Here is an 11,428-nt window from a genome sequence, read left to right as displayed (position 1 = left end):
AATCACACTGAAAATGTTTTTTAAAAGGGTTTTGACCTATAACTGGTGGTTTTTTGTTTCCTTTAAGCAATATGACTTCTTTTGGTTGTGCTTGTTTTTTCAGGCCACTATATTAATATTGTAAAGTATTACTGAATATGAAACCCCTTTGATCATCCACCTGGAACATGTTTTTGTTGCTAACATGTTTGCTTATTTACCTAATTTCCCTTTTGGGGAACAGAAGGACTTTCCAATTAGGCTGACAGTGGGAGCCAGCACCTGGCCTTGCCTCCAACTCCTGTGTAGATGAACTGAAAAGAAAACGACCCAAAACAACCCTGACTGCTTGAAATACAAACCTCAGAGTAGTTTCTAATAGGCTGAACCAAAACCCAGCTCTAAGCCTTGCCCTTATTTTGCAATTCCTAATTTTACTTCCAGTGCTGCATTCAGTTTTTCCTGCCTCTCTGATGGGTGCCAGGGGAAATCCATCTCCTGAGGGAGGGCATCTTCCCTGGGCCCCTGAGCTGCAGGTCTGAAAAGAAGCCTGAGCAAAAGCTGCAGCAGCATGGAACAGCTCTGCAGGTCCTTCTCTGAGGTGCAACAAAAAGCAGTGTGCCAGGAGATGGTCTCTTTTATTATCTTTTATTTCCCCAGCTGTGGGGGTGTCTGGACAGGGCTTAGCACTGTCACTGCTGCTGCCCCAGGGAGCATCAGAGGGGGGAAGAAAACCCCATCAAGGGCAAGGTGGTTGAATTCTTAACAGGGATTTTTAGGAGGTTTTATTTTAATTTTTTAACAATGGGATACTTGAACTTTGTTCTGCAGTGTTGCTAAGAAGCACAGATGATTGGCACTCTGCATCACCTCAGAGCTGGTCTGGGTCAGCTGCTTCCCAGGAGCTCTGTCCCCATTCCTGTCCCCATTGCTGCCCTCCTGCAGGGCTCTGCTCCCAGGAGGGGCTGTGGAGCTCCAGCATTTCTCCAGGGTGGCTGCCAGCAGTCACATCACCTGGGAACTGGTTGTGAATTGCCTCTGGAGGAACAGAATGCTGGAAAATCCATGCCTGCCCCTGGAGCAGGTCAGACTCCAGCAGCAGGGGCAGGAGCAGCCCTGCTGGCAGCACGGAGGGTCAGGGGGATGAGGGATGCTGGAACACCTGCAGCTTTGCCTGAGTTTTAACTCTGCCTGCCTCCTCTTGTGGGGGAAAACTCCCCTTGTGGAATTTTTCCTTTGGGCACTCGTGCAGCTTCACCCAGCAAGTGGAACACAGAGAGAAAAGTGGGTGCTGCAGCAGCTGCTGGGGCAGAGCTGAGGTGCCAGCGCCCCAAACCCAGGGCAGTGTTCAGTGCAAACCCAGGGCAGTGTTCAGTGCAGACCCAGGGCAGTGTTCAGTGTTCAGTGCAGACCCAGGGCAGTGCTCAGTGCTCAGTGCAGACCCAGGGCAGTGTTCAGTGCTCAGTGCAGACCCAGGGCAGTGCTCAGTGCTCAGTGCAGACTCTGTAGCTCCAGGGCAGCCCTGGTGTTGGGATAAACCAGCAGCAAGAAGCAGAGACTCCAAGCCATTTCTGTATTCCTTGCTTATAATGACAGCAGTCTTGTTCTCAGCAGGCAGTGAAAAACCCCAAATATTTAAGCCTCTGGATGTGTTAGTTAAGGCAGAGTGAAAGGCATTTTTGTATCAACAGATTTCAGGCTTTCACACTAATTGCAGGGTTAGGGTTGTCTTTGAAAACTGCATTTCCTCTTCCCTCATGGAAGGCTGAGCAAACTGACATTGGTGGTACACGAGGAGACTTGCAAAACCCGAGGGGGGAGCAGCTGGCTGGTCCTTCCCTCAGGAAATCAGGCACCCCTGGCTGGGGGAGCAAATCCATCGATGGGGGAGAGCCACGGGCAGAACCCACCAAGGCAGTGATCACAATAAAAGCCCCACGGGTCAGGAAACCAAGCTGAGCACATTTCTGCAAAGATAAACATGAGCAGGAGCTGCTGCAGGGGGGTGAATTGGGGTCCTTTGGTGCCTCACCTAACCCAGGCTGGGAACTCTGCTTGATGTGGGGCCAGAGAATCTTTGTGGCATTTCCTGGGTAAGGAGGAAGAATGAAAACAATTCAAGTACAGTTATGCAGATTACATCAAATTGGGCCGGGAACTGGGTTTGTGTCCTTGGACAGCAGAAAGGCTTTGAAGTGCTCAGTGAGAACAAGCACCCAGCGCTGGTGACGCTCACACGGTGTCACTTGAATGCATTACCAGGTACAAACAGCACAAAGAGACGGAATTAACTCAGCAGTGCTGCCCCCAAAAATGCAAAAATCCCTTCCCTGCAGGCTGTGTGAGTCAGATTCCCCTGCTGGTGCAGGAAGGGCAGGGCTGGGAGCTGCCCCATGGCAGTGGATGGCAGATCTAGAGGGGGAGATGCTCTCTGGCCCCCTGGCTGGGGCTCCCTGGGCTTTGTTCCACGACTGAGATCCTTCCTTGCTCCCAACTATGAATGAGCTGACTCTGGAATTCAACACCAATATTTGATTTGGCTGTGATTAATACACATGTCCAGGAATTTGAAAAACTCAAATTGGTCCCCCCAAAAGGCAAAATTCTCTTTGATTGCATCTATGCATCCCCATTGATAGCAATAGATTTTGGAGCAGCTGGTGAATTATTATTATGCTAAAACAGGAGCATCAGGGGAGCAAAATTGAAGTAGCTTCTGAAAAATACATTTGATTAAAAAAACCCCACCCAGGTTTTGCTTAATTCACTTGCAGCACAGTATTTGGGACTGCACCAGTATTTTTATGCTTTCAAGTGCTCAAAAATGAAAGTGTGTTTTAGTGAGAGTTGTTCTTTCCTTCAGAGAAATCAGTGAATGGCCCCTGTGCTGTCTTGGGTCAGGGTAGGAGCTGATGGAACACTTGAGTTTCTCCTGTGAGGAGTTAAACTTTTCCTTGCCTCAGCTGGTTCACACCTGGCCTTTATTCTGTGGGCTTCAAGAAGGACCCTTGTATATATGCAAGGAGTTTGGGGTTAGGAATAACAGAGATTTTTCAACCATTTGCCCTTTCTTAGGTTTCTTGCTCTTGAAGTTGCATTTTTCTCACCTCCCATCCCAGTGTCATTTTTCACCTGGCTTTGTAAAGCAGCACACCTGCAAATGGTCATGGAATTATGGAATGGTTTGGGTTAAGGGACTTTAAAGTTCTTGTTCCAGCCCCCCTGCCATGGGCAGGGACACCTTCCACAAGGCCAGGTTGCTCCAAGCCCTGTCCTTGGACACTTCCAGCGATGGGGCATCATCGCCAATTAAAAAATTAACAAATAACACCCAGGGTTAAGAATTTAATAGAGCTGGGAGGTGTTTGTACTCAGGTCAGAGATTACCTAAATTGCTTCAGAAACAAGAAATTAACTGAATTATCAGTGCAGGTTATTTGGATAACTGCATTTGTACATGGCTCACTTGCTGGTAAATATGTAAATACTGCTGTGTTTGTAGCCGTGTCCCCTCAGAGGAAGCATGGGCAGGTTCAGAGCCAGGAGAGAGCTCAGCTCCACTCCCTGCTCTGCCTCTGCCTCCCCCGTGACCTTGGGCAAGTCACTCAGCCTCTGGAATGCCTCAGTTTCCCCATCTGTAAAATAGGGATAATAATACTCACCTACCTCGCAGGGGGGGTTAGTTCAGTGTTTAGAAGCACTTTGCAATTTAAAGGCGCTATATACAGTACGTAGGTAACACTGGTAGCAGTAGTAGGTACTTTTATTTTCTTACAACTAATTCAGGTTAGGATTTAACTGTTATGTCTGTTATGATAATTTTCCATGTAGGAAACTCGCATGGTTTCCCCATGAAGGGAATTTAGGGGACTTCTGCAGTAGACAGAGAGCAGGAGCAGCATACCCTGGAAGCCTAAATTCTGCCACCTTTGCTTTTGTGATTTACGCCTCACCCCAAATGTCACCTTCCTGTATTTGTGTTCCACCCCTTTCCCCACAGCCCCTGTAACATGATTTTTAGCAGAAACAGCCACTGTAAATATTAAGAGTATTTAAATAAATATATTAATGTATGACTATAAACCCTTACCTTTGAAAGAGGTTAAAATTGGTTGGTACAACAGGATTCTAAGCACGGGGGGGGCTCCACAGGCAGCTCAGCACTGGTGCACACCAGGGTGGGGCTATAGGGAAATTTCACATCGTCACCTCTGTGATCATCACCTCTCACCCCATCACTGGCAAGGAGATCTCACCTGGGTGTCACAGGAGGGCAGAGGGAGGCTGGGACTGGAGCAGGGTGGCCCTGCTGCCTGCTCTGCCCCAGGAGAGGGGACAGCAGCTCTGGGCACCCACCCAGGCAGCAGAGGGTGGCCAACGCTGCGGCTGCTGGGGGAGCCTGGACAGCTGGACACTGTCCCCTGCATCCCTGGCAGGGGCTCCTCACCCAGATTTCTCTGTACAATGTGTTTTCTTTAGTGTTCACTCGGGATAAAGGCCTTTGGTTTGAACAAGAGGAGCTCTGAGAGGGGACTGGCAGGGCAAGGGCTCTCTGAGCACTCTGAGCTCCCTGCCAGGGACAGGAGCACGTGCAGGTCCCTGCCCTGGGGACCTGGATGTTATTGACAGGGATATCTGGACAGTGACAGCAGTGTAAGCAAGGATCTGAATCACCTCTGGGGTTTCTAGCAGCTGGAAACCACCCAAGCACTCACTGCTCTCACACCGTGACGTGTTTGTCCCCCTTCCCTTCTCTTTGGTGTTGCTCCTTTCCAAAGGAGCAAAATCCCAAAGAAAAGCATGTTTCAGTTAACCAGGAGGAGTTCAGTGCTGGTTGAACTCTCCTTTAACCAGTCAGCTCCTCCTGCAGAGTCCACCCCTGTCCCACAGGCAGACAAAGCTCTGTGCAGCCTCCGAGGCTGATTCCCAAAGGATCAGGACCCCCCTCCCACCTCTGCTGCAGTTCCACACACAGAATGGCAAAAAATCCATCCAAACCATCCCAGCCACCAGGGCTGCCTGGAGTTAATGAGGGTTGGGGTTTAACTGAGACCTCCTGGAGGTGTTTTGGGATGGGACCCCTTCCCCCCAAGGGGCATTTCCAGCCCCCTGGCACAGTTGAGGAGGGGCCAGGGCTGCTCACACCTTCCCAAGTGTGCTGCAAGCATCAGGCACCCTAATTAATGTCATGGTGAAATTAATTGGAATCAGGGAGACTGTGGTGGATAACGAATCCACTCTCTGGAGAAGCATCTAAAGTAAACTGTCCCCCAACAGAATCTGCAGTTTTCAGTGAATGTGTGACTTGAAACAGCTATAAAGTCACTTCCTCACTGGATTTTTTTTTGGAGGAGATAGGGAATACTCTGGGCTAGCCACATCAGCTTATTTCCTAAACATTTATCATTTGATTAAATTTAATTTTCACACTTCTTTCCCCATTTCAGGCCCTTTTTAATGAAGAGTAATTTCTATACTATTCATGTAACTGCCTCCACCCAGACCAACAACTGCTCTGGAGGCAATTCATGACCAAGAACCATTGTTCTAAAAAGAAAACATGTTTCATCTAAAAAAGTACACTTAAAAAGCAAAAAGCATTTGATCCTCATCTTCAAAACCTTTGATAGCATTTTGTGCTTCAGGGAAACACTTTGACCTGCTCTGTTTTTTTTTTTAAGGTGTGCAAAGCAAAACAAAACCCCCAAGCAGAACAGCAATAGAGCTCAAACCACCCACAATTTCACATCTAGTTCATTCCTCCCATACAAAATCCTGCTTTGGGCTGGAGGAGACCTCTGAAGATCCAGTCCCACCCTCTTGTCTCCTGACAGCTCCTTCTCCATCAGTCCCAGCCGTGGGGACACCAGTGCAGCCTGTCCCCATCCCTGCTCAGCACAGCCTGGTTTGGGGATTGTTTGGGGGATTTTTTTTTCCTTTCCCATCCCATTGGAAGCATTCCCACATCAGCAGCACCCCTGAGGCAGCAGAGATGCTGTGCCCAGGGCTCAGAGGTGCCCCAGGAGGAGCTGACAGAACACTGTGATACCTTTAGCCAGCAGAGTGAGGCCTTTTGACTATAAATAGCTGTTTTTCAGCAAGGGGGCACTTTTGGGTCTTAGCTATTTTTCTGGCTATTGTACAGTTATTTAAAAACTACTGAAGGTGTTTATAAGGCAGGTCTGGGAGCTACAGGGCTAAGGATTTTGAGAAGCAAAAGACAGTAGCAGATGCTTGAGTATTCTATTTTCTATATGGGAGCCCTGGAGACCTGGGCTGACTCTTCAAGTTTTTTTAGCAATCAAGTTTTATTGTCAAATTAAATCTTCATTAATAAAAAAAGCAACCACAGAAACAGCATTCACACCCAAGCATATTTTAGAATGCCATTTTGTTTCATGGAATAAAAAAAAAAAAAGTGAGGCTTTTTTCCATCCTCTCACCCCCTTCTTCTTTATTTTAGTTTTGCTCAAAACCTCCAAGGCCTTTTCCAGGCAAAAGAGCCTTTACATGTTGTAAGAATTTTGTGTATGCAAAGACAGAATGGGGACCTCAGAATCTGCCAGTTGAGTGGTAATAGCCACCCCTGGAGACAAGGGCAAGAGCAAAAAAGCAAAAACAGATGCTTAGTTTTATGTACTTTTCTACTTGCATCTCTTCCACCCCTAGCGCAGACTCCATGTCAGACCCTCGTATAACCTGTACAAAATGAAACTATGTACATAACAAATGAAATTATTTATTTTATGTGTATTTTTAGCTTAACTGTAAACTGAAAAAAAAAACCAAATGAAAAGCATTTAATTTTTTTCCCAAAAAAAATGTAAGCCTATTGAAAAATCAAGGTGTTTCTACCTTTTCAGATGTAACATTTCCAGCTGCCTATTGATAATAAACATTTATGAACAGCAACAGATTGGACATTTTAGAGTTTTTAAAAAACAAGTTCAGCACAGACTTCTCAAGGGCTGTCAGAGGTCAGAGGAGCACTTAAGGGTTCTGATTCTATGGAGACTTTATTGGTATTTCAATAAAAAATGACATCTCACAGTCCTGCTTACCTCCAGTGAAGCTGATCACCCAAATTTGAACAAGAGCTGAACAACACCTGGCTGGGGGAAAAAAACCAAACCAAACAACAAAACAGCCCCAAAATATTCATTATATCTTGGCTACAACAGAAAATAGCAACCCACTAGAAGTGTTGGTAAATAAAATTCACCACATGAATGCAATTACTCCTGCACAGAAAAGTCTAAGTAAGTGTAATTTCATTTTAATTTACTCCCCAAAGATATCCTCAGACCAGCACAACTGCATTGGCCACACAATTAGCAATATAGCTAATAGTGTAAGGGAGTCATTAAGCAACAACTTATAAGTGTATCAACATAATTTGCTTCTGGAAAACTGTCCTCCAGCAAATCTCATTAAAGTCCTGGAGATACATTTCAGGAGGTTTCCATCTCTGACCAGAGGCTTTTGGTCAAGCTTGCAGTAAAACAAGAGTTTCCACAAGTTAAGCCACAGCAATTCCCTTCCCTTGGAATGCAGAAGATTCCTGCCCAAGGGAGGCAATGCAGACACACAAATTAACACTGACCATGGCAAAAGCTGTACAGAATCCAGGACCACAGTTGCAGAAATTTAAATATTTGCATAAAAACAAAAGGCTATGCTTTTTTTTTTTTAATAGGCAAGGAGTTTTTGCAGTTGGATGTGCACATTCCCACTCACATCAGAAAGCTAAAAGTTGAAGTTAACGCACTGTGAATCTCCAAGTTTTTGCCATTGTTCCAGAAACAGGGACTGAACTTCACCTGGCAGGGATTTCCACCCCCTCCTTGTCCCTGCAAAGCCAGGGAGTGACTCAGCACACTCCTCTTACTTGCACTTCCTGAAAAGTTACACAAATCACACATTCACATAACCACCACGAGCATCAAAAGAAACATCTTTTGCTTTCAACTATGACATGAAAAAAGTACTGAGTTAGAAACCACATGTCTGCAATTGATTGGAAAATGAAAACACGGAGGGTAGGGAATAGAAAAAAAACAACATAAAGGAAATTTAGAGGGATTTGGATGGTCCATCAATTTTATCATTAGGGGATATTCCACTTTCTCTTAGAAGTCCATTTTCCCAAGCCCTCATCACAGCTGTGAGCACAGACTGACCCTTGCCTTGGGTCACAGGCACCACAAAGCTTGTGGCAAAATGCTCAGCTGCTCCAGGGAAGGCAATTTTAGCATCTGGAATAAAAATATTGCCATAAACAGAGCCTAAGAGATAAAAACACCCTGTCAGGGCTCAGGCACCTGTTCTGGGGCTGCAGATCACCCCACTGGAGGGAGGGCTGGGCTGCAGTCAGTGCCTGGAACGTGCTCTGAGCCTGTGGCTGAGCTGTTTCCTATGTGCTGCAGCACAGCTGACTGTGAAATCTGGTCAGCAGCAGTGGCTAGGAGCTCCTAGATACAGGTGTGCCCTGCAAAATTTTATTTCTGATCTTATTTCAAAGCTATAAAGTTCTGGTTCAAGGGTTTTATCCTCCTCCCTTATGAAAAAAGCAGTTACTTGGAATTCTGGGTCTGGATTTATATGTTGAGTATCTGCCATGTATAATGCAGCCTTTGATGGTGTCATTTTATAAAAGAAAAGGTATCCAGCAGCACTGTCAAGAGAAACAGAACCTAAAAGTGAAATAAAAAAAAAACAAACAAACAACAACTGAGCTAGAAAAACAAACTTTCTGTAGGGATTAGTTTGGTTATGTGAGCAAGGGGAAAACAGCACAGGAGCATTAGCAGGGGACAGCCCAGTGGCCAGTGCTGCTGGAGGCAGAGCCAGCACAGTCTCTCTGTGCAGTATTTATCATTGCTTCAATCACACGTGGAATTGCAGCCCCATCAGAGAGATGCAGAGACTGGCAGTGCAGGACTGGTGCTGCCCTGCTGCCCTGGGGGTGACACAGGTGACACCTCTGCAAGCACCAGCGTGGGCTGACTGTGCAGTGAGAGGCGCTGAGATAACAGAGATGAGATAACGGAGATAACAGAGCCATCACTCTGGAGCCTGCTCCTCCCAGACTCAAACACTGAATCACAAGAGATGCCACACCCCAAAGCACCAGACCTGCGCTTGGTCACTGCTTTGTCCATCCTGCAGGTTCAGAAGAATCACAGAACCATTCAGGATGGAAAAGATCTCCAAGACTGAGCCCAGCCTGTGGGTGATCCCCACTTTGTCACCCAGCTCAGAGCACTGAGCGCCACAGCCAGGTGTTCCCTGGACACCTCCAGGGATGGGGACTCTACACCTGCCATTCAACAATGAACCTTTTCCATGGGAAATCCTCCCTGGTGTGCAGCCTGAGCCTCCCCTGGCACAGCTGGAGCCCTGTCCTCTGTCAGTAAGGACAGGCTTGGCTCTGGGGCTCACATGGAGGGACAGCACCCCATGGTGCTGCCATCTCACAAAGCCTGCACAGCCTGCAGGTGTTAATTTAATTTGAGCTTCTGCCTTTCATCTGTAAAAACACAGTGAAGGAAAGGAGGTGGCAAGCATGACTAGTGAAAACTTGGCTGAACTCTTCTGTTCTCCCTTTTCAAAGCTGAAAAGCCATCCACAAAAAAAAAAACAAAATCAAAACACTCACCAAAAACCAAAACAAAAAAAAACCAACAAAAAACCCCCAAACAAATAAAAACAACTCAAAACCCCCCACATTCCAGAATCACATCTTTGCTTTAAAAATTTACTATTAGACAACATGATTCAAGAAGTTCAATAAAAATAAAATTTTAAAACATTGATCTGCAGAAAAAAGTAATTCCAAATAGAAATCAATATTCATGGATTTTTTTATTCTTCTAACTAAAGATAAAATATGGTTATGGCTTCAAACTGTATTTCAATATCCCCATTCACAGCAATTCTGCTGGGCATAAAAAACCCAGAGCATTGGTGTGGTACCAAACTATAACAGCAATCATCAAACTAAAATAATCACACTAAAACATGTGCCAGAGAGGTCTGGAAAAGCACCAGGCTGACACTGGGTTCCCCACCAAAGAAAAGACCCTGAGCCCAAATCCTGGAACATCCAGAAACCCCAACAAAAAAAAAATCCCAAACCTCTCAAACCAAGCCCCAGCTCTCAGTGTAATTTTGATGTGAATTATCTTCCAGCCCCTGGAAAGGCTGATCAGCCCCAGACCCAGGGATGCTGCAACCACAGCTGGCAAACCCCAGCTGAGGAAAGGGCTGGAGCACAAAGCAGGTCAGCTGCGGTTTGGGCAGAGCTGTGGCTTTTTGGGCAGCTGTTTTTCTGTTTCAGAAAAGCGCTGCAGAACTGATGTACTGCAACACAATTCTGGGAAACAGAATTGAAATAAAAGACTCCAGCAATCACTTAGATTTCTGTGCCATTCTGAGCTCTTTTGCTGTTAGTAAAGAGGTGGCATTTCCTAGCCATGGACAGCATTCACACACTGCTACCTGCTCCCCACAGCTCCTGCCTGCTAGTTCAAAAAGCTGATTTTGAGGCTTAAAAGCCTTGGAAAAAATACATAAAATGGGCCACAGAGGTACCTCTGTATATCAAACCCATAAATTAAGTTAACTGGCCACATATGACACGTTGCTATATAAATTAAAGTAATTTTCATGCGTATTGAAATGGCCAGTAAGGCCAAAATAGCCATGGCTAATGGTGAATAATCCAGGTCCTTGATGGGTAAGCAAAACCAAAAACGTCAGAATTCTAGCAGAATTATCAGTTTTTCCAATTAAAAAAATATAGTTGAATTCTAGGGACAGACTAATAGCAGAAGACAAAACACCAACACTGTGCTGTGATAACCATGTGTATAGAAAACAGCAAGGCTGTCTCAGTGAGAGAGGAAGAGAGGAGGCAGAATTCACAGCTAAAGCCTGAAAGGGGAAGATATTGCATTCCCTTCAGTGCTTGACAGAAACTGCTTGGGATATGACAGATGGAAACACACTCCATGACTCCAGCATGGAGACTGTGCTCAGGTAAGTGCCACTTCAAATTCCTTAAAATAAATCACAGCCTTTACTAGTTCCTTTAAGAGGTTAGGCCAGTGAATGCTATTTCAGAGAAAAAGAAAAAAGCCTCATGGTATTTTCTCCAAAAAACATGTGTGCAAGTCAAGTGCTCCTCCAGAGGCAGAAACACAAAGGGCACCCATTATTTCATAAACAATTTTGTGTAAATGTTTTGTTTTAAAAACAGCACAGCAGCTCAAAATCAAATTAGCTATTCAGGGGTCATTTTCATCTCGCTTTGACTTTTTACCTGGCTGCTCCATCTTGAAAAGTCATTATTAAATTGCCAAATTAAATGTACAGCAATTAGAAATTGCAGCAGACAAACTAAAAGCTGAGCTTGCAGCCCTGCCCCTACAGAGTTACATTATCAACA

This window comes from Geospiza fortis, unplaced genomic scaffold (assembly GCF_000277835.1).
Source record: "Geospiza fortis unplaced genomic scaffold, GeoFor_1.0 scaffold157, whole genome shotgun sequence".
Taxonomy (NCBI): Eukaryota; Metazoa; Chordata; class Aves; order Passeriformes; family Thraupidae; genus Geospiza; species Geospiza fortis.
This window is presented reverse-complemented; position numbering follows the sequence as displayed.